The sequence below is a fragment of the Mytilus galloprovincialis genome, chromosome 13, assembly GCF_965363235.1.
Source record: "Mytilus galloprovincialis chromosome 13, xbMytGall1.hap1.1, whole genome shotgun sequence".
NCBI classification, from domain to species: Eukaryota; Metazoa; Mollusca; class Bivalvia; order Mytilida; family Mytilidae; genus Mytilus; species Mytilus galloprovincialis.
The window spans coordinates 24,337,581-24,360,820 of record NC_134850.1 but is presented as its reverse complement, the minus strand read 5'-3'; the positions used below and the strand labels follow the sequence as shown (position 1 = coordinate 24,360,820).

General features: G+C 32.7%; 1 long non-coding RNA gene across 1 annotated transcript; it reads left to right on the top strand.

Annotated features, from left to right (window-relative positions):
• On the top strand, nucleotides 1-2,712 carry LOC143057878 (uncharacterized). The gene is made up of 3 exons (XR_012972846.1): nucleotides 1-141; nucleotides 1,430-1,756; nucleotides 2,259-2,712. It is a non-coding gene; the product is annotated as an uncharacterized LOC143057878 (long non-coding RNA).
• Nucleotides 2,713-23,240: the final 20,528 nt, after the last annotated feature.

Genomic DNA, 23,240 nt, shown 5'->3' with positions numbered 1-23,240 from the left:
GTCTGTTGTTATTTTGAAACGATTCTAGAATGGTTGTTTCAAAGAAACTTGTCGTTGTATTAGTGTTTTGTTTATATGGTATAATTCATGGTAAACAGGTCGAGGATGTTGAATCTATTGCTGATATAAAGAAAATTCTAGGTAACTATTTGCTTCTTAAATTCGGATTTATTAGAAAACACAATGCAGTTAGCTCTAAAATCATTTAAAGGAAGACGTGGAGATTGGGATGTATACAAGATTCAATAGTTGGACCGGAAACAAGGAAACAACCATTGTGTCATAGGATACTGGATTTATTGCCTCTTTCATGTCTTTTTATCGTAAAAATAACGTTGTAACTCATTATATTTTAACATACCTTTCTAAAATTTGTAGAAACTGATAAGAACAAGGGTTCCAACTCCCTTAGTAAAGGTTAACGTAAGAGGAATTTAGACATTATTTTAAAGTTCCCTGTGACATGTAGCTCCTCGAATATTCAAGTGTGTAAATAACTTTGGGTTTTGTATGATTGTCATTTTGCCTTTGTACGTTTCCGCTGAAGGCTATTTTATAACTATTTTGATTTGAGTGTCACTGATGAGTCGTAAGGTAGACAAAACGCGAGTCTGGCGTATTAAATTATAATCCTGGTAACTTTCATAACTATTTACACCCTGGGTCGATGCCACTGCGGGTGGACGTTTCGTCCCCGATGATATCACGGGCCCAGTAGTCAGCACTTTGTTGTTATCAATTATATGGTCATTTTTATAAATTTACTGTTTACCAAACTTTGAACTTTACGAACAACTAAGGATTTTCTTATCACAGGCATAGATTACCTTAACCGTATTTGAGGCGTGCTTGAGATTTTGATTTTGCCATTTTATAAAGGACCATTCGTGGCTGACTTTCTTTGGAGTTATGTATTTCTGTAATTTATTTTTCTATGGGGTCTTTTGTCCGTAAAATGTGGAACTCATAAAACAAACAAAATAAACCCAACGATTCCTGAGAGCTTCGTACGACATATATGTAATTTAGAAATCCATTTTTCGTATAAATTAAAATACTAGTAATAACATATATACCTTCTATAGTTGTCATGTAACTTAAATACTGCAAATACCACACTTTCTGTTGCCTTTATCTACACAATATTGTAACAGTTTTATTTCGTGTAAATATTTCATATCACGTCAAGTTAATTCAGAATCTGGGTTCTTTAAAGGATGGACTATAAGTTTTAAATTTGTTTGATTTCATATAATTACTGTGACTATCCATTTTTAACCGCAATGCATCATCAATATTAGTAGAAAGTCACAAACTAACACATGTTCGTATTCGGAACAATTCTCGCCTTTCGCCAATTTGTTAGTCTCAATACATATCAATATTATATTTATAGAAAAATAATTGTATCAATTATTTGTATTGAAAGACAGGGTATTGGATGAAGTTACTCATCTAAGACTTGAAAACAAAAACATGAAGAGTGACAACAATAATCTGCAAATGAAACTGAAGGAACTCGACAAGTCACAGACAGAGCTGTTACACAGATGTCGCAAAGTCGAAAAGGGCAATAACAAACTAAACGAAAAGGTGCGACGTTTGTCCATTCTTGTACACCGACAGTGCAATGAAAACAACTTTGACAATGAAGATCCACACACTTTACAAACAAACTTAGATAAATATCCTAATAGAATATTACCAGATCCTCAATCGGTGATTGATACAATTTCGAAACGGCTGCTTTAAAACGGTGAGTCTGCTTTATTGTCGTAACTTAAGACACCGATACTAACAAAAAGTCTTTTAGACATATACATATATAGATTTAATTTTCTTTTTCTTTTTTCATCATGCTTTAAACATAACAACATAACAGGTCCAATGGTGAACTGGAAAGATGCTTTTTTTATTGTCAGGGAGCGGTAGAAGACAATGAGAAAATGACTCAAGCATATATATTCAACTATGACATTTTTTTAAAAGGTCGTCACCCTTATTTGACTCTTGCTGAAACCATATTGTTCTGAAGGAATAAGAATGTGCCTTTTACTTATTTTAATAAGATAGAGTCGGTAAATACCTGATTGTTTATTATGGTGTTTCCATGTCACAATTTCGTATTTTACTTAACTTTGAAAACATATCACTTGTTTTGTGATTAACAGGTAATCCAAATTTTGCGACAATTCATAAGACATGCCTATACTCAATAATCATATATATGCAAATATATGATATTATAATTCTTGCAGTTCCGACCTCAAGCATTGTTGCATTTTCTGTCATTTTGGATCACAAAGCCACTCTTGGACCACTTCAAGTAGTCAAATACAACAAGATACTTACCAATGTGGGCAATGTGTATGATCCACGTCATGGTCACGCTAATATTCCTATAAAAGGAATATACTTGGTCGCTGTTTCGTCCATGAATCACGTAAATGAAGACATGCATGTAGAACTGGTTCGAAACGGTGATATTCAAGGAAGTATGTACACGCCGGCTGGCCAATCATTAGAGTCAATGAGCCAAACACTAGTATTGTCTTTAGAAAAAAGCGATCTTGTTTGGGTTCGTGTTCACAACAGTAATACCTATACTGGACATCGACTTTATGGAAATTCAGCTGCGTTCTACAATTCATTTTCGGCAATACTTTTATTTCCGTTATGAGAAGTATATTGATATTAAAAGTATATTTGTAATTGATTTTTCTTATTTGTGTCTTTGGGTTGCTGTTTATTGAAGTATGGCAACATCTAGATCTCCTTTTATTGATATTGATAACAAAAGAGATACAACTGATAAACATTATTTTTATAATTTAATTATTCGAAGTCTAGGTTCATATTTAGGAAAAAATAAGCAACACAAACAGCTGTAAGCCAGGGAATCGGTTAAATTACAATCTGCTCTCTGTATTCCATGTTTATAAGCTGACGAGTATGTAGCATGATAGTCAATGAAAATACTATCCGTAGAATAGCTATACAGACAAATAGTAATGTAAACATTTACCCTTAAGTCCAACATTTCACTGTTAAAGTTTGAATTACTAACATTTATATGAATCCTTTAACGATGGCATTGTTTTATAATTTTATGTTTGATTAAGATGAATCATTGTTGAAATCTAAAATGAAAGTTTTCTCACTTTTTCAGTTAAACAAGTATATACAAATCTGTGTTAATTGCCAGAAAGTTTAACCTGTTCAGTTGTCTGGTCAAATACAAAACCTACATGCACATGCGGTCAGATTCACCAGTACACATAACACAACATAGAAAACTAATGACAAGATACTAGTATAAATACATGCATATATACACCTGGAAAAAAGTATTGCAACACTTCCATTGACAACAATGTAAATGGACATGATTTTAGAATGTAGATAGTTTAGGTTTAACCAAATACTTTGAATCCGTTTATGGTTTAAAATTGAACTTGTGTAATTAACTGACATTTCAGGCAAAAACAAGACTCGAGAGACGCATCATTAGAGCTGTACTGAAAAAGTTATTCAAGCTTGTTCTTGTCTTCTATACTAATATTTTATAAAAATAATTTTTACAGCAAACTAATCATCTGATACAGAACATGTGAGTCAAACTAAGCATTTCAAACAGTTCTGAAAGAGTTTGATACAAAAACAATCTGTATTTATTGCAGAACTAAGGTTTTGGAAAAATAAGTCCTCTAAAATTTACATTTTTTGTGAAAAGCGCGAAAACTATTTCCGTGCAGCTCTCATGTCCTGTCCATGTAACATTAATATTGGATGAAAAGTAAGTTAATAACATGAATTTTAATTTTAAACCATAAACGGATTAAAAGTTTTTGGTAAAACCCAAAATATACACATTTTAAAATTATGTCATTTTTCATTGTTTTCAATGGAGGTGTTTCTATACTTTTTTCAAGGTTTATAGAAAACATTGTGCTTTAAATTGCAGTTATATTTGCAACCAACATCAATTAACCATTTAAATTTCGAATCTGATTCATTATATCACAGAGTAAATAAAATGCAATTTTTTTAAAAAAGGTCTTATACTTTTCCGTAGTTTTTAATGCTTTCCAATAGAAATACTTATTACTTATATTGAATAGGGGGAATAATTAACCAAGCGCGGATCGAGTATACAGGTGTCAATTACTTGGGGAAAAAATGTCGGATTTCAAAAAGTAAAGTACTCGATATATGGTTCATATATATCTACATATTAAGTGAATGAAATGAAGTGAATGGTGTAGTTAAACTAAAATAAATTATAATTCTATTTGAACTTTATATGATACACTATCACCAAATTTAAATCAAAAGATACAGTGAAATAATAGCACACGATTGGTCTTGAGTTTTTTCACAACATTATAAAAACGGCAAAACATTGATTCCTTATGCGGTGCTAATATATTCAAGAAATTTGATACAGTTGTTAAACTAACGTCATTAAATACCAATCTTATCTTTATCAGTTGTAGCTTTAATTCTTCTCATTAGATGATGTTTAAGTAATGTACATGTAATTGTGATACATTTAATTACATATTTAATAAATATTATATGTATACAGTCAGAGTATATTATTACAGTGTAACAATACTGTCTAGGTCTTTTTGCATTTATAATCAAATGAATCCTTTAAATTTCGATTAGTATTTTAAACTCGAAAAAACATGACACTAAGACTAAAATCGAGCCCAGGATGTTTTCATAAATATACATGCATAGGATTATAACACAAAAATGTATCGGTATACTTAGTTTCTATAATTATTTATTCTTTGTTGCAATCATATAACAAGCAATCCCTTCGCGTATAATGCAGTATTGTATAACGGTTTTACTGATACTAAACACTTCAGACGATATCAATGCAAAGCTTGCATCACAATGCCTTCGATGTAATTTTACACATTTAAAAAAAGTGTTAAGGAAACATTTATACAACCGAAATGACAGTTTCTAACAGTTCTCCTGACGGTGTCTGACACATTTTTAGAGATGATTGAATTAATTTTAACTGTAGCTATCCCATTGTTTGGAAATCGGTCCCAGTTTATCTGTAGAAGTACGTCTCAATCGTAAGGTATACCAGTAAACCTTTGCGGGATGTAAAAATACGTTGCAACAAAGCAACAAATAGTGTCGGCATGTTGAAGCAATAATACAATGCTTTATGAAGCTTGTCACGCTCTCAGCATGAAAATTTCCATTGCAATAGGTGGCTGCAAGATTTTCAGTTACAGTCGATTATTCCTAGTTGTCATAAATAAATCGAATCGAGAAGTTTTATTCATTATTCGCATATGATGATCTAAGGATTTCGCTTGTTTTCCTTTCATTGTGTTAATATTAATTGTACATCTTTTTTCTGAGTTGGCTGGTGTTGGTGGGTTTTATGATTTGTTTTCCTGTTCACACTGTTTGGATAAACCGGTTATCTATTTAGTTTTCGTGAAACTAAGGTGAACAATTTTCATATTATCACCATCTTTCTTGTCAACTTTGTCATGTGATTTGCTTTGTTTTGCATTTCCCGTAAATTTATGCAGTAGTTATTCGTTCGAAGCGTATTTTTGAATTAACCTTCACCAGGAACGTTTAAATATAAAAAAGAAGATGTGGTATGATTGCCAATGAGACAACTATCTACAAAAGACCAAAATGACACAGGCATTAACAACTATAGGTCACCGTACGGCCTTCAACAATGAGCAAAGCCCATACAGCATAGTAAGCTTTAAAAGGCCCCGATAAGACAATGTAAAACAATTCAAACGAGAAAACTAACGGTCTTATTTATGTAAAAAAATGAAAGAAAAACAAATATGTAACACATAAACAAACGACAACCACTGAATTACAGGCTCCTGAAAAAGCCTTTTTTGTTGAATATTTGAAAGCAAATGATGTTTAAGAATAGAAACAGTTAAAGAGCAATTTGACTGAAAAGTAAATACAAATTTTCAAATCTATCTAAGGTCAACTTTGACTGAGGAGTTGACATTTAGTTCTGTTTTAATTTCATTTTTTTACGGACAACGTATGCAACAATTGTTATAAATCATGTCAGTACCTATATATCATTTTATTCTGGTATCACCTAAGTTGGACAAAGGTATACATTACATTGCATATATGTACATTTGTTTAGGAAGCATTAAGTATGAGTTTTTTTACAACGGTATGATCAGTACCAAAGTTCTGACTTTGATACCCTCGGGAACTGATACCACATCAACAGAGGTAATTACCCAATCATGCTATTAAAATAAAAACACATAGACAACGATGTATAGCGTGCAAATAACCATGATTAATTAAAGCGGAAGATGAATGTAAATTGTGATCAGACTGTATAAAAACTATTAATGGAATCTTTTTGAATATAGATGTACGCCCTTTTCAAAATAAGAATGTTCTCTTCTTTTCTACATTGTTGGAGAACATAATTTTTGCTAGCGGATTAAGACGTTTTATTTATGCTGCCGAAGCAGTAATGGTTTTGTATTTTATGATTCGTTAATGTACATATGGATAGAATGTACTAGTAAGGAGCGCAAGGTAGTGTTTAATGCCTAACCAAATAGTAAAAAAGGAACGTTGTTTAAGTCAGGATTTTAAAGCTTCCTTCAACATATCACACATAGGATTTTCACATAGATAACAACGAAGCTCACATTTCTTGATATTATTGTATTATAATCCTCAATCAACTATATAAAGTAGACTTCTCTCGTTTAACCGTTTAACTTTGTTCAATTAGTATAGAAATTAATTTTGCTTAACAAAACGCAAAAATTGTGAATTGGAATGATAGAAGCATCACCACAGTGACGGTGAAACATTCAGTGGATTCTATGATATTTTGTTTAAAGTAGTTAGTTCATCAACAAAAGCCTCAACACTACGAAGTCCAGAGAAACCATCAGAGAACTAATGTAACATTGTCATAACATGCATAAGTAGAATGTAATTACAACTGACGCAAATACATTGGCTTTTTAAATTACGTAACTGTAGACAGTCTTCATAATAAGTTCTTATCTAACACTTATATATGGGTCTTGCTGTATGAACTGCTCCTTCCGACACGTCTTGATTGAACTTGTCCTTGTCATATATCAAACAGGTGAACTACTTACCGACATCCGATATATTTCTGCTTTTGTTTGGATACGATTCTAGAATGGCTGTTTCAAGGGAATTATTTGTGATTGTATTAGTGTATTGTTTATATGATATAAATCATTGCACACATGCTGAGGAAGCTGAATCGTGTGCTGACATGAAGAAGATGATAGGTAAGGGTTTGTTCTCGGACGTCGTGAAACTGATAAGATGCACCCGAATAGAACATGTTACAAAAGGAAAACTCCAGAAATTGTCCTAACTGAAACAAGGAAACAATCATTTTATCAAAAGCTTGTTGATTAACTATCTTTTGAAAATAACATCAGCATTAACATAACTTATAACAAACCTTTCTTAAAGGATCACTAGAATCAAATTCTCATATTTCATATACATGTATAACATTGTAACATTTACATGTATCCGTATAATAAAAAGTCTAAAACAAACAATTTACAGTACATGAGCTTGAGAATATATAACTTTTTTGTATATTTTTGTCAGACGCCATATAATTAACTATCGAGTTGACCTCCGACGACATCCGATGGTCATATTAACAATATAAATATAATATAGATATAAATACAAAGGGAACTTTAAGAATACGAATGACAGTTCGTCGATCGAACCAGTTGATCACATTATTTTACCTTTGTTCACTTTCAATATTGACATTCTTTTCCTTTGTACAACTCAACACGAACAAATGCATGTGTTATCAATTTCTAGCTAACGGGTTTAATTGAAGTTCACATGAAAACGGATTCAATGAGATTGATTTATGCACTTGTTGGTGAATAATTCATCATCAATGTTTCTTTTTTTGTTGACAAAATTGAACCATACTGGCCGTTAAAAGCAAATTACTTTCCCACTGTTTCACTTTCATTAATGATTGAACGCAACAAATCGTATTTCATATTATTCTATATGTATCGTAGCTTGTACCTTTTAAATTTGCCGTCGATTAATTTTTATGTTCTCTTTGGATTCCAACTGATTATATACATGTAGTTCCTAAATATACTCCGTTTTTGCTTTCTTAAAATTCTAATACTCGTCGCCATCAAGACTCGTATTCATTGTAACTGTACATATCCTATGAAAGCTATAAATGTGTATTGGTTTGCAAATATTTAATGTGGATTTGTAACAGTTGTATTCAAACGTTAAATGAACGAAGAAAGAAGTTTTGAAAGGGGTATAGTACTTAAGCTTCGTACAACGCCTTCAGTAAAATGGCAGCAGGTCACCAAAGTAAAATTCATAAGTGGTGAGTTATGTTTTCATCGCCAAAAATTATGACGTTGACAGTCGAAGAGTTGAAATTATTACGTTTTTCATAGATTCTAGTTTGAAGTTGTCCATCGTTACTTAAAATTAAATTGAAAATAATGTACCTTTTTATATGCCAAAATATATCGCACTGTCTGTCTGGAGGTCAAACAAGGCTGTCCGACAATAGATGGTCTATTACTTAACCGATATGGAGAGATATATTGAATACAAATGGGACCGTCAGTAGAGACAATTCAGTCTAAGAGCTTCAAATAATATGTGAGTAGAATTTAGTTCGAAAACATGTATCAGGACATCAAAAACAGAAAGATGTTATCACGGTTCTACTGAATCTTGTATGTTCTCTAAGCCAAGCATTTGTACATTTTTGACTTTTCTCTATTTTGGGTTTGAGCGGCCCTGACGAATTATAATGGCAAATCGGTACGCATGAACGGTAAAAGGAGATATTTTAACTTTAAAATGCATTCTGATGCACAAAATATTTACCAAAAAATGATAATTTCACTTGTGCACTTACTAATGTCGTTGTAGAAATTCTATCGAAGGATGTTAAACATCAGCTAAAAATGGCAAAAGGAAAGATGGACTACGAAAATCGACAACTTCGAATGAAGATAAACGTTTTTGAATTAAAACAAAATGAAATCTCAAATGAATTACATAAAGTACGAAGAATCAATCGGCATTTGCATAAACAAATGAACAAACTTACTTTTGCAAACAGAACCGCAAGTCCTGAGGTACAAAGTTATAGCAGTGATAACAATGACAAGAGCAACTTTCAGCCGACATAAGAAGAAGAAAAAAGTATTGATGCATATCTGACAGACCAGCATCAAAAAAGTATTCCTCTTATATTTGCCCAAGAAAACTATACTGGAAAAAAAGGTATTCGTCAAACAGAAGGAATTAATTTTGCAGACAATGAATCGAAAAGGTTGCTTCTCAATAGTGAGTATTTAAAAAATAAGTTAAAACATAAGTAGTATGTGATTACATAATTAAATGTCTTTCCACCCTAAACGATATAGTTTGATTTGAAAAGTTAAAATCCGTTTTAAATTTACAAGTCATACAAGTGAAAGGTTTAGCGCTATACAATCAGGTTCAATTCATCATTTTCTACATTGGAAAATGTCTGTACCAAGTCAGGATTATGACAGTTGTTGTTCATTCGTTTGATGTGTTTCATCATTTGATTTTGCCATTTGATAAGGGACTTTCCGTTTTGAATTTCCTCTGAGCTCAGTATTTTTGTGATTTTATTTTTTACAATGTCAAATGCTAGCTTTTGTTTGCAGATTTCAAAACATGTATGGTTTATATGCATTTTTTTAAACTAAGGAGATAATGTGTTTCTTCTGGCCTAAAGTCACTTTCGGTATTATATGATAGTTTATATATTACCTGACACTGATAAGAAAAGTGCCCATATTTTTTATTCATTTGCATTGAAGAAGTACAAAAACAGGTGCATCCGATATACGCAAGGTCATTTCCGGTTGGCTTGCTAAAGGTCATATGGCTTGCAACAGAATGTAAAAATATAAAGTTGCATTTTTATCATGTATAGATCTGAAGTTTCAAAGGCCAAATTCTATAATTGACTAAGTCCGTATACGTTAGGTGGACGCAAGAAGAACGCTAAGCATTGCATTATTTACATATTTGCTGTCGTATCCGTATCGACGTATCGTATTACACGTGTATGAGGAAAGGATAGATTTAGTTAAGTTGGTCACGATGAAGTATTCTATAATGAATTTAATTTTTATTTAGTTTTGATTGAGGTCGGAGCTAAATCATTATTTTATACAAATCTGTCCGATACGTATTCGTCGATCCGTGCACGTATCGAGAAACGTAAATAGTACAAATGATCTATTAATATAACTTGCACTACACGCCGAAAGCACGGATAATTGTCCCAGGTACGAACGGAAAGCGTGTCAAATACGTTTTAGGGACTTTCGTACTTCGTAGCGTGCATTTAATCTTCGTTAGACAAACGCTAGACTTACGCTAACATACGTTACTTGAATGCCCGATAAACGCTTATTTACGGTTCTCGTATATACGCCCTAAACACGCATAAAGGTCGTTGTGCACACGACACAGATATGATTAAGTCGAATGCGTACGAACGTACCAGCGTATTGATAGCGTACATGGTTTTTGACTACGCCCGGCGTACGTCGGTGCTATAAGCTTTGGTGTGATGACGGTATTATAAATGTAGACGAATCGCGCGCCTAGCGTACTAAATTATAAGCCTGGTACCTTTTATAACTATTAAGGTCATAAACTAAGGAATCAAAACAAAAGTCCGAAGATCATTATTAAATATGGTTTATGCTGTATCACTATACGCATAATTCTAATATGACGTGCTTCTTTCGCTTTGTAAACAACACCGTGATAAAATTCTCAATATATCTATACTTAGCTCAGATTCCAAGATGTACACACATGACTGTTTAAATATGCCTCCCACGTAAATCCACATGTATCGTTACCTATGTGTAAACGGTTGTGGATTTCGTTGTGTTAACAATTACAATTGAATAAAACCTTACAGAACATTTATTCTGATTCTGACGCATAACAAAGAGAATTTACACATTAGAGAACAGAAAAATGGACAAAAACAAAATAAATTAAAATTTCGCGAAATTCCAGTAATGATTTTGGCGCATTAACGTCATTTCAAAACATGACGTCATACGTATGAAAACGTCAAAGCTGTAGGTTTTTCTATTGCGTTTACCTTCTAAACTCGGATACAATTGCATTAAATTAAATTATTGGGGTAGGTGTTGCTTGTTTTCTGTTCTATTGCATTATTCGCACATTTACTGATTTCAGCAAGTCAACATGGCGGCTCCTTTGTTACAACATGTCAACAGTGAATTTGACGGTAGCTTACGATAAAAAAAGTAAATTTAAAGTTGCAAATGTTGGGTTTACTACGAAGTAACAAAAGGAATCACATTTTTTTTCTAGCTGTTAGTTAAGAAATCATTCATGCAGGTTTATTAAATTTGTTTTACATTTATCGAACAGTGTGTAAAATAGAACAGCCACACACACGGTATACCCATCATCGCTTCAGTTTTTTAATGATCGTATTTGTCCTATTAGAATCGAAATAATCCATGGAAGCCATAGATTTGTTGTAAATTTACACATGGCCTGGGCCGTGATATTCGTTAATTTTATCCCTCGCTAACGCTCAGGATAAAATTCGAATATCATGGCCCAGGCCATGTGTAAATTTCCAACAAATCTATGGCTTCCATGAATTATTTCTTAATTTTAATTCTTAAATGACATCGACACACCCGTGTTAAAATATGAATATATTGCATAAGCTGTTACGATCGTACTCCCGACGTCATAGAACGAATATAGGTGTAATACCACCATTGGTTTTCCCCTATTAGTATATGTTAAATTGGCATTTTTAAAAACATTGTACAGTATTTACCTTTATTTCAACCAAAGAAATACTATGCATGAATAAAGTTTAATCCTTGCCAGTGCTACAGTGAAAATTTCACACAACATTTCATTGCATATAAGACCGTAACCATCACTGGAAGTAAACAACCTAATTTTTACACTGTTATTTACTGGTTACCTGCTTTGGTAACTGTAACCTTAACTTTCCAAAATATTTTATAAGACCATCAAATAAAACAAGAATGAAGCATTCAGACACCCAACATACATGTTTATGACTCAGAAAAATGTAATTCACTGAAATGCAGGGTTAATTTTCTACAACTGTCAAGTTCAAGGGAATATTTTTTTAGACCTACTTTTGTATACAACCGGCCGATGTGACGTACCATGATTTTGTTGTATTACACCTTTAGGCATTTTACTGGAAAATACACGCTTGTGAAACGGAAAATCATCAAAACAAGGAAACGTAAACAAACGATGCTAAAATGTGTTATAAGCCATATTTGTTTATACATTTAAGACATATATTAGTAAATTATCATTTAAATTCATTCTAAATTATCTGAATACATTATTGTAAATAGTTTAAGCATGTCACTAATTCAGTTTGCTCCGTTCTTTTACACCAATTTAAAAGGCGTTTATTTGTGGGAACGGCAAATATTTGCCTCCACTTAGACCGCTTCGATCGAATCGAAAAGAATTGCCGTTTTTGTCCTATTAGAATCGAAATAATTCATAGGGCCTGTCGCTCAGGGTAAAATATCATGAAGGGCCAACCCGTGGTAAAAACGATATATTCAAGCCCCATGAATTATTTTTTAAATAACACTGTAATAAGATCATTGAATATTGTTTTTATTGGTATAAATATTGATTTTGTTATCAGTAAATTAAAAGCTAACTAAATATTACTAGTATGTTATATACATATACATATTCATGGATCTACAATATGTCGATACCTGTAACTTGGCATTGCACAAGGTCATGTTTTTCTCTGGCTGTTTATGACGTCTTTACACTAAATCCATTGGATGTTGGATGTGTACGGATTGATTGTTTAGTCTTAGATGCATGTTTTTTTATTAGTTCAGTTGTAAGCGGCTTTGAACTAGCTGTCAGATAACTGCGAGTACTCTCAGATCTGTTCATTACGTCTTTTTGTGTCGGGAAGTACCCGGCCACGTCTACTTGTATTTTTGTCCATCTGATGAGTTAAGCCTTTTTCAACTGATTTTTATAGTTCGTTCTTATGTTGTACTGTTATACCACTGTCCCAGGTTAGGGGGAGGGTTGGGATCCCGCTAACATGTTTAACCCCGCCATATTAATTATGTATGTGCCTATCCCAAGTCAGGAGCCTGTAATTCAGTGGTTGTCGTTTGTTTAATTTATGTGTTACATATTTGTTTTTCGTTCATTTTTTTACATAAAAAAGGCCGTTAGTTTTCTCGTTTGAATTGTTTTACATTGTCTAATCGGGGCCTATTATAGCTGACTATGCGGTATTGTCTTTGCTCATTGTTGAAGGCCGTACGGTGACCTATAGTTGTTAATGTCTGTGTCATTTTGGTCTTTTGTGGATAGTTGTCTCATTGGCAATCATACCGCATCTTCTTTTTTATATAATAGGAGAAAACATTTTAATTAAATATCAACGTTACCTTTGCACCAAAATTTATATGTCACGTCCAGCAGTTTAGTTCATATATTTTGTCGATTTCTTATACGATGTTTAATAAGAATCATTTAGATTTATGAGTTTGACTGTCCCTTTGGTATCTTTCGTCCCTCTTTTCAAATATACCAACTTCAAAATCAAAAACATGACCTTGATCTAATTTTCATCTTTCTAATCAAACTACCTTAACTCAAAAGTAAAATGTATATTATTTATAACAAATGCATTAGGGTATATAACTCTCTTTAGGAGTCTCTAACCAAACTCAACATCCCAATGCGAACCGCGTCTTTGTACACGCAGGATATATTGTAGTTTTGATTGGAGTTGAAAAACAATTTCAACTGTTCAATTTATCTTTTCCCGATTGTAACACCATTGCATTGGACACACTTTTTGATTTGAGGCCAACTGAAGCCCGCCTTTGCTTGCAGTATTCCATACTGTGGTGAAGGCTCATTAGTGGCATTCGGCTGTTTTCTGCTCTTTGGTCGGGTTGTAGTCTCTTTGATACATTCCCCATTTCCATATACAGCATGCTTCTAGTGGATCAGGATAAGCCTAGCTATCAGAAACATAGAATCATAAATAGTTTTTTTTCTATATAGTGTTTTATTTTGGCAGTTAAAATGTTGATACTACAATGTACATGATGTAACACATTACAAATCAAGATACGAAAGACCAGTTAAGGTTTCAAGTTGTCCTTTGATTGAAAATAGAAGGTGTGTAGGTGTTTGGAAACAAATTTGATATGGAATTAATTTAAGTATAAGTTGTATATCTGTATGTTTGCAATTCACTTCTTAAAAACCCATGCGATCAATTTGAACATTTATACCACTTTTTTCTCAATGGTATACTATATAGTTATAATATACACAACTATTTTGTCTTCAATTTTAGCAAATCCGTAACAAAGTATACGGTGGAAGTATTTTATATACACAATGAATTCCATTTTTTCAGTTGCATCTTGATTGTAACCTTGTAAATATGTTGGGTTTTTTTTTGTAGGTCAATCTACAAATATTGTTGCCTTTTCTGCCATTTTGGACCACATAGTGACTTTAGGACCGCTACAAGTAGTCAAATACAACAAGATTATTACCAACATTGGCAATGCATATGACCCACATCATGGACATGCAATTGTGCGAACAAAAGGAATATACTTAGTGTCTGTAACCGGCATGAACGATGGTGCACAGGCTATTCACTTGGAACTTGTCCGCAACGATGATTTAATAGGAACATTGTATTTAGGCAAAACTGAGTGGTTTTCAATGAGTCAAACATTGGTATTATCGCTTGATGAAAATGACCTTATTTGGGTTCGTGTTTTTAATCATAACAATTACGCAGGCCATAGTATTGTTGGTTCTGCAGATCAGTATTTTAACACATTTTCACTTCTACTTATGACTTCACTCTAATTCTAATATGACGTGCTTCTTTCGCTTTGTAAACAACACCGTGATAAAATTCTCGATATATCTATACTTAGCGCAGACTCCAAGATGTACACAAATGGCTGTTTAAATATGCCTCCCACGTAAATCCACATGTATCGTAACCTATGAGTAAACGGTTGTGGATTTCGCTGTGTTAACAATTACACATAACAAACGCATAACAAAAAGAATTTACACATTAGAGAACGGAAAAATGGACAAAAACAAAATAAATTTAAATTCCGCGAAATTCCAGTAATGATTTTGGCACATTAACGTCATTTCAAAACATGACGTCATACGAATGAAAACGTCAAAGCTGAAGGTTTTTCTATTGCGTTTACCTTCTAAACTTGGACACAATTGCATTAAAAATAAAGTATTGAGGTAGGTGTTGCTTGTTTTCTGTTCTATTGCATAATTCGCACATTTGCTGATTTCAGCAAGTCAACATGGCGGCTCCTTGGTTACAACATGTCAACAGTGAATTTGACGGTAGCTTACGATAAAAAATGTAAATTTAAAATTGCAAATGTTGGGTTTACTGAGAAGTAAAAAATGTAATCACATTTTTTCTAGCGGTTAGTTAAGAAATCATTCATAGATATAGGAAGATGTGGTGTGAGTGCCAATGAGACAACTCTCCATACAAATAACAATTTAAAAAGTAAACCATTATAGGTTAAAGTACGATGCAGGTTTATTAAATTTGTTTTACATTTATCGAACAGTGGGTAAAATAGAACAGCCATACACACGGTACCCATCATCGCTTCAGTTTTTTAATGATCGTATTTGTCCCATTAGAATTGAAATAATTCATGGAAGCCATAGATTTGTTGTAAATTTACACATGGCCTGGGCCGTGATATTCGTTAATTTTATCCCTCGCTAACGCTCAGGATAAAATTCGAATATCACGGCCCAGGCCATGTGTAAATTTCCAACAAATCTATGGCTTCCATGAATTATTTCTTAAATATATGACACACAAAAGTCCAAAATTTAGATTAAATTATAAAACAATAAAAACTTTTATTTATTTGATACCCTTTAGTCGGCAGTAGCATACTGTTTGCTCCGTCGTTTGATTTTTACATATATATATATATATATATATATATATATATATATATATATCAATAAAAAATCCTTTCGATCACGTTTATACTATACGGACTTTTTATTATAGGGTATGTCCTTCACAAAAACTCCCCAAACAGTGTAATGAGGACGAACAACTGAAAACGACAATACATAAGTTTCACGGCTAATATAAGAAATTGTTTAACCGGAACGATGCGTCTGTGTTTTTATTCACTAGCGACATCTTGTCGAGGTATTAAATCATAGATACACTGTACCATTGAAGTCGTACAATCTGTAATTTAATGGATTGTGTCGTATTTCCGATAAGGACATTTTGACATATTGAGAGTACAAAAAAAGATGACGATGACTTGGTGTTTAATGTCTAGTGGGTAACTAAATTATGGATATCTGGACTGACTCATATACCTGTGATATGGATATGAACTCTGTCGGAGTTCCTTTAGACACTTGTCAAAAACAAGGCGATCAAGGAAGCCAGATTATTTAATTTAATATTCCGGTATATTGGTGATGTTCTTTCAATCTGTCTCTTTTTTAGGCTTATACTTTGAATAACATATTAAGTGGTCATCATCTCAGTACCAGAATATATAACAAACGAGACGTTTTTCATTTTGAAAGTATCAATTTCCCCAACATTTGTACATTTTGAAGCAATATGCCAACTTCACCTGCATATGGGATGTACGTTTTCAATAGTTATCTGTTAGTTGTTGTCCATTCGTTTGATGTTTTTGAGTTTTTAATTCTGCCATTTGGTTAGGTACTTTACGTTTTGAATTTTCCACGGAGTTCCGTATCATAGTGATTTTATTTTTTGTAATTCAATCGGTATTTACGAGCTTTCAGACTTAATAAAACTTCTCTAGCGTGTGGCCAGAAGGTTGATGAACCTGGGTATGTCAACAAACGTGTCGTTCTTTTTTCTGTAAATATACCACAGACTTGTAGATATATATTCCGTTTCAACTTCACAAATAATATACGATGGTCTTCAAGCATATGTTCTAGCCACTGACGTTGTTCATCGTCTTACCTACGTGTTAAAATCATGATATAGTTCTTTTATTTGCCTTTGTAAATTATTAAACTTTACTGTTTACTTATGCTGTTAAGAGTATTATTGGTAATATCCATTTGACATAGCACTTTACTTATACATCCCGTCATATGTCATTGTGCTATGGTCAATTTTTGTATCTTTTTTTTTTTGTATTTGAAACGCGCGTCTTGCTCAAATACATCATTTAAATCTTAATATCTATGATGAAGTTTTTTTTTGCTTCAATTTGATGTGCTTTGTCAAAATGCTTTTTTGTCGAGCCTGCGACCTTAGTTGCAGAAAGCTCGACACAGTGATGGTGATAAGGCGGCGGCGGCGGCGGTGGCAACGTTGGAGAAGGCATTAACTAACTTCTTAAAAGCTTTATATCTTTGAAGGTGGAAGACCTGGATGCTTCACACTTTGTATTATATAAGTTACCATGCTTTAACCCAACTAACATGTTAGTGTGTATCGTGTAATCTGATGATCTATTGATTTTCCATGTATAGTGCATAGTTCATGTGTTTTTTATGCCAACTAAAGATGGAGTCTGGTAAAAGACGATTTGTTGATACTAGTGATGAAGAAATTCAACAAAAACGTTTGAAAATTAGTGCTGACAAAACAATGAAGCAGAATATAGCAGCAGCCACTATTTTCAGGGAGTATTTAAAAGTAAATAACATGGATCCTGGATTTGAACAGTATGACACATTAAAACTAGATGAAATGTTGGGTCATTTTTATATGGATGTGCGTAAAGCTGATATAAATCGTTATAAAACAAATTCACTGCAATGCTTGAGATACTCATTGAATGGATATTTAAAGGCTCCACCGTACAATAAAAAAATTGACATTGTGAATGATGAAAGTTTTATACAGTGCCTCCTAAAATTTTAGCAATTGGTCCTTCTTCTACATTTTTTCCTCTACCGAATATTACAACAGCCAGCACCACACTTATGAGCTCAGAACGTAGTTCCGTTACTTATAACGTTGGACAAAAGACTCTATATACATCTGCTAAGGAACACAAAGCGCCGCCGTTGCCATTTAGTGGACCTTTGCCATGCAATACGTTTAAGCCGAAACATGTAAGTACAACCCAACAAGGAAACAGCACACAGTCATTTAATGAATCATTGCAAAGTGTTAATCTAAATGATTTGTTTAACGATTTTACTGAAACTGCCGTAAACATAAATCGTACTACACTTTGTCCACAAGTTTTCAACAACTGTTCCGTTACTATTGTTTATAAAAAAATGACTTCATTTTTAGAAGAAGAACAGTTCTGATAGTTTTTGAACATATTTTAATTTACCGTTGGGTTTAAGGTGATCGGGAGCATTTCACTTTGTTTCATTCCATCTTATATATTTTTTCTTGTTTATATTTTTAAGGGTTTTCTGGACGAAAAACAATTTTTTTTAAATCTGTTATTACTGTTAAGTTTGTATAATATAATAGAGATGTATAATAAATATATGTTATTTGAATTTCTCTAGATTGATAAAGCCATTGATTGCGTCATGCATGTATAGATTTCAACCAGTGGAAATTTCCACAAGCGGACAGGCTAACAGGTCAACTGGCCTTATGTAGGGCAATACACGAAGGTTATCACAAGACAGCGTGTACCTTACTTTGTTCTTTTTATAGCAAACATGATTTCAGGTCAATAGTTATAGGTTAAATGTCAACATATTACAACGCGATTTGTGATTGGCTACAGGCACATTCGCTCGTGTTTGTAACAACGTATTAGATATTAACGAGAGAAATTTATGTATTACTGAAAAATTATTACACCAGGGTTTTCGATATCACAAACTAGTCAAAACATTTTTATCATCGGTATAAGAAAATAATTCGTAAATATAACTCAATATGCAGACATCTTATACGTTCAGGTATTTCACATCCAATCTTTTATGGTAATATTCCATACAAAGCACAACAATGTCAGTATTCACCTCAAAAGCTTACAAAACCTTTAAACAGACTTATTAAGAAGGGATATAGTTACGATACTGTTGTCAGGTCATTAAAGATTGCATATTTTAGCTTTAATATTGATTCACTTATAGGGTATTTGCATCGGAACTAAACACATTTATTTAAAAAAAACAGTTGTTGGCATGACACGAGTTATGTTCTTCTCATATATTTTATGATAGTATGATACTAAACCCCTAACGGGAGGTATTGTGCCTGATATTCATATGATGAAGACATAATCTTTCAATCAGTTTAACTGAGGTCTGGAGCTGGCATGTCTGTTAATTGCTAGTAGTCTGTTGTTATTTATGTATTATTGTCATTCTATTTTTTTCCTATTGTTTCATCCTCTGACATCGGACTTCTCTTGGACTGAATTTTAATGTGTGTATTGTTATGCGTTTACTTTAATATATTGGCTAGAGGTAAAGGGGGAGGGTTGATATCTCATAATATAGATATAGGAAGATATGGTGTGAGTGCCAATGAGACAACTCTCCGTCCAAATAACAATTCAAAAAAAGTAAACTATTTTAGGTCAATGTACGGCCTTCAACACGGAGCTTTGGCTAACACCGAACAACAAGCTATAAACATGTTTAACCCCGCCGCGATTTTGCCCCTGTCCCAAGTCAGGAGCCTCTGGCCTTTGTTAGTCTTGTATGATTTTTAATTTTAGTTTCTTGTGTATAATTCGGAGTTTAGTATGACGACCATTATCACTGTACTTGTATACATATTTTATAAGGGGCCAGCTGAAGGACGCCTCCAGGTACGGGAGTTTCTTGCTACATTGAAGACCCATTGGTGGCCTTCGGCTGTTGTCTGCTCTATGGTCGGGTTGTTGTCCCTTTGACACATTTTCCATTTCCTTTCTTAATTTTATTCCGTACTTTTTCAATTAAATGCTAACGGTAGCCGATTAAGTGCATTCTTATCCAAAGGAGGTCGTTTTCTTACGAGCCGTATGACTGCATACCAAAACCTTTTTTTTCTTAGTCTTAAACACCTAGATTTTATTCATCTCATTGTTATATGTTATTTCTATATTGACAAGCATCAAGTGACTTATATACTACACTTCCACTAAATTTGATAAAATAATTCTACTGGCTGTTAAGTAATCATTTATTAAAATATATACTGTGCTATTGAAAGGTTGTTTCTAAGTATTATATTTTTCAATCATTTTAGTTACTTTGTTCTACTGTCCATATCATACGCATTTTTTTTAATGTTTACTGTTTTTATCTTGGTTTAAACATTGGTTCTGCATAGTAGTTGGAGGTTAAGACATTAGTACCCTTCATGTTTTTGATATATGTAACATACCCTATCATGCCTGTATTATTTACACACATATAATTAATGCTAGCATGCTAAGACTTTCTCACGGAGAGGTACATAAATGTGTCAAGTTTATGTTGATTTACGACTGTGGTTTTCATCGCATCTGTAAAATAATCGCCATCTTATTAGTTAAGGATACTAATTATTTAGCAACGTTGTCATACATTTCATCCTAATTAATCCATCTTAACATATATCATGAAGCTGGACAAGTCCACCGTTTCATTCTTACCACAAACTTCATTGTAAATGACTCACAATCCCACCTTCCACTACAAGTGTAGGCTGTACTTCTTGGAGGAAGAAAATAAGCTTCAATGTGCACTCCTAGACAGTAACCAAATGAGTATGGTACATACGTGTATATATGACCAACCAGAAAATATTATAGTTAACTGTTACATGTGTATACAGTCTACCACATCCGTAGATCCGGCAAATCGACATTACGCTAGTTATTAGTTGAGTCAGCCGTGGATGGTGTTCTAAATAACCTTGTGGAGAGTTGTCTCATTGGCAATCATATCACATCTACTTTTTTATGTATAATAAACATACTATTGTATAAAAGTATAAAATCTATAAATTAAGTATAATAATAACAATTTCATTCATATAATAATAGTAGTAATAGCAGCGCAGGAAAATATATACATACATACATATGGTATAACAGTATACATATAATTTTATAACCTCATATACACACATATACATATATATATCTGGATTTTTTCAATAAAATTTGATTAGTAACTTTAATAGACCAGGGGTTTAATTGCAAGTTGTGTTCTTCCAAACTTAAATATTTTTAGGAAATATGTTATTCTAAAATCAAGTTTATTTCATGTTATTTTGAAAATCTTTTTATATGGGGTTTTATATCTTTATATGGGGTTTTATATCTAGCATCATAGAGTTGTTACTTATGGTGCCATATTGCATGTTTAGAGTTATTATGTAGTAATAAAGTTTCAATTGAATAAAATGTATGTCAGATAAGGCAAAATTTCGTAATGTATTTTTCATAATCTGACCGTTATGTTAATATGTCAAACAACTACAACTTAACATGAAAAATGTTGTTACGTAGATTGATTAGTCAATAGTTTATGAAAATACGCATTTTGACTCTAAATTTCAATATTTTATGTCATCAATTGACTGAATGTTTTTTGTTCTTTATTATATGCTGCACTTTAATAAATATTGAAAATGTAATTTCCAATACCAGCTTCTTTTATGGCTGAAACTGTACACTTATGTCTACAAAATTTCACAAAATGAACTCTACATGGAAAGATCTCATGTATGTGTTTTTGTAAAGATAGACAGATAGGGTTAGGCGTCATACTTTCAGTTTTTATATGGATTTTCAAGAGTTTAAACCAATACTTACCTGAACTACCAATCCCTTTGCTTTAAGTATTCATGAGAATTGAATTTGGCCACTATACAACTGTCTTAATACTGGTAAAAATTCCCATGTTTTGCCAAAAGAGACGTGGTTTGTGAATCAGCTGTAATTACAAATTGCAACATATTCTTACATTTATTTAATAAGAAGAAGTCTATAAAACATTATCTTATCAAAACAAAATCTTTTAACTAGAGCTATAGCCTAAACGTAATCACGGCATACATCAGTGAACTACGTGCATGTCTCCTGACAAAAAGATCCATTAAACCTGTATGAAATCTCTCTAGTTACAAACGGAAAGCATTCGAAAGTGTACAGTTTAATAGTTAAGCAATCCGTCATTCAATGTAATATAGATACTCATCACACTGTCTCCAGTCCATATATCAATGCATGTCCATATATCATGTTTGGCATCAGCTGGACATTAAAAAAAATATTGTCATTCCTAACCATATATCTACACTACAACTAGACTTATATTTGAGCTAGAAGTATTTAAATCAAGCCATTTCTGCAAAATTTGAACTGAAGAAACAATTTGATATATACATTCTTTATCAAATGTATCCGTCCAGTGTATGGTAATTTGTGATACTACATCCTTTGATTGAGTTAAACCATTCGAATTGATATTTTATAGTTCGTCTTTCTATGTTCTGATGTAACACTATAGTTTCAGATAAGTGCAAAGATTTGGTACCATTAAATCGTGAAGACCCGCTGCAAGTGTTTGCACCTGTCCTAAGTCAGGAATTGGATGTTCAGAAGTTGTCGCTTGTTGATGAGGATTATAGATAAACTCATCATAGATACCAGGATTAAATTTTGTATTTACGCCAGACGCGCGTTTCGTCTACAAAAGACTCATCAGTGACGCTCGAATTGAAAAAGGTTAAGAGAGGGAACATTATTTTCATAGTTATAGATGTTACAGTAGTTTGGACGCATTGATTCCACTTTCACAAGATTATATAGTCATGTGTTACGACTTACTTTTAGGTTGTCGGAAAGATGATACACCCAACAAAAATTTCATTAAACATCAATGAGTTTCAATGACTTACAATAAAAGCATTTCTTAACAATTTAAAGTACATACTAGAAACATATTTCCTGTAATTAATTTGCATACAGTAAACTGTGATTTTTTGTGAGTCCATAGCTTAAATTTTTTTTAAACAAATTCTTAATCTTCCAAATAATAAAAACAATAACTATATTTTTTTTTATTATTCAGTTTGA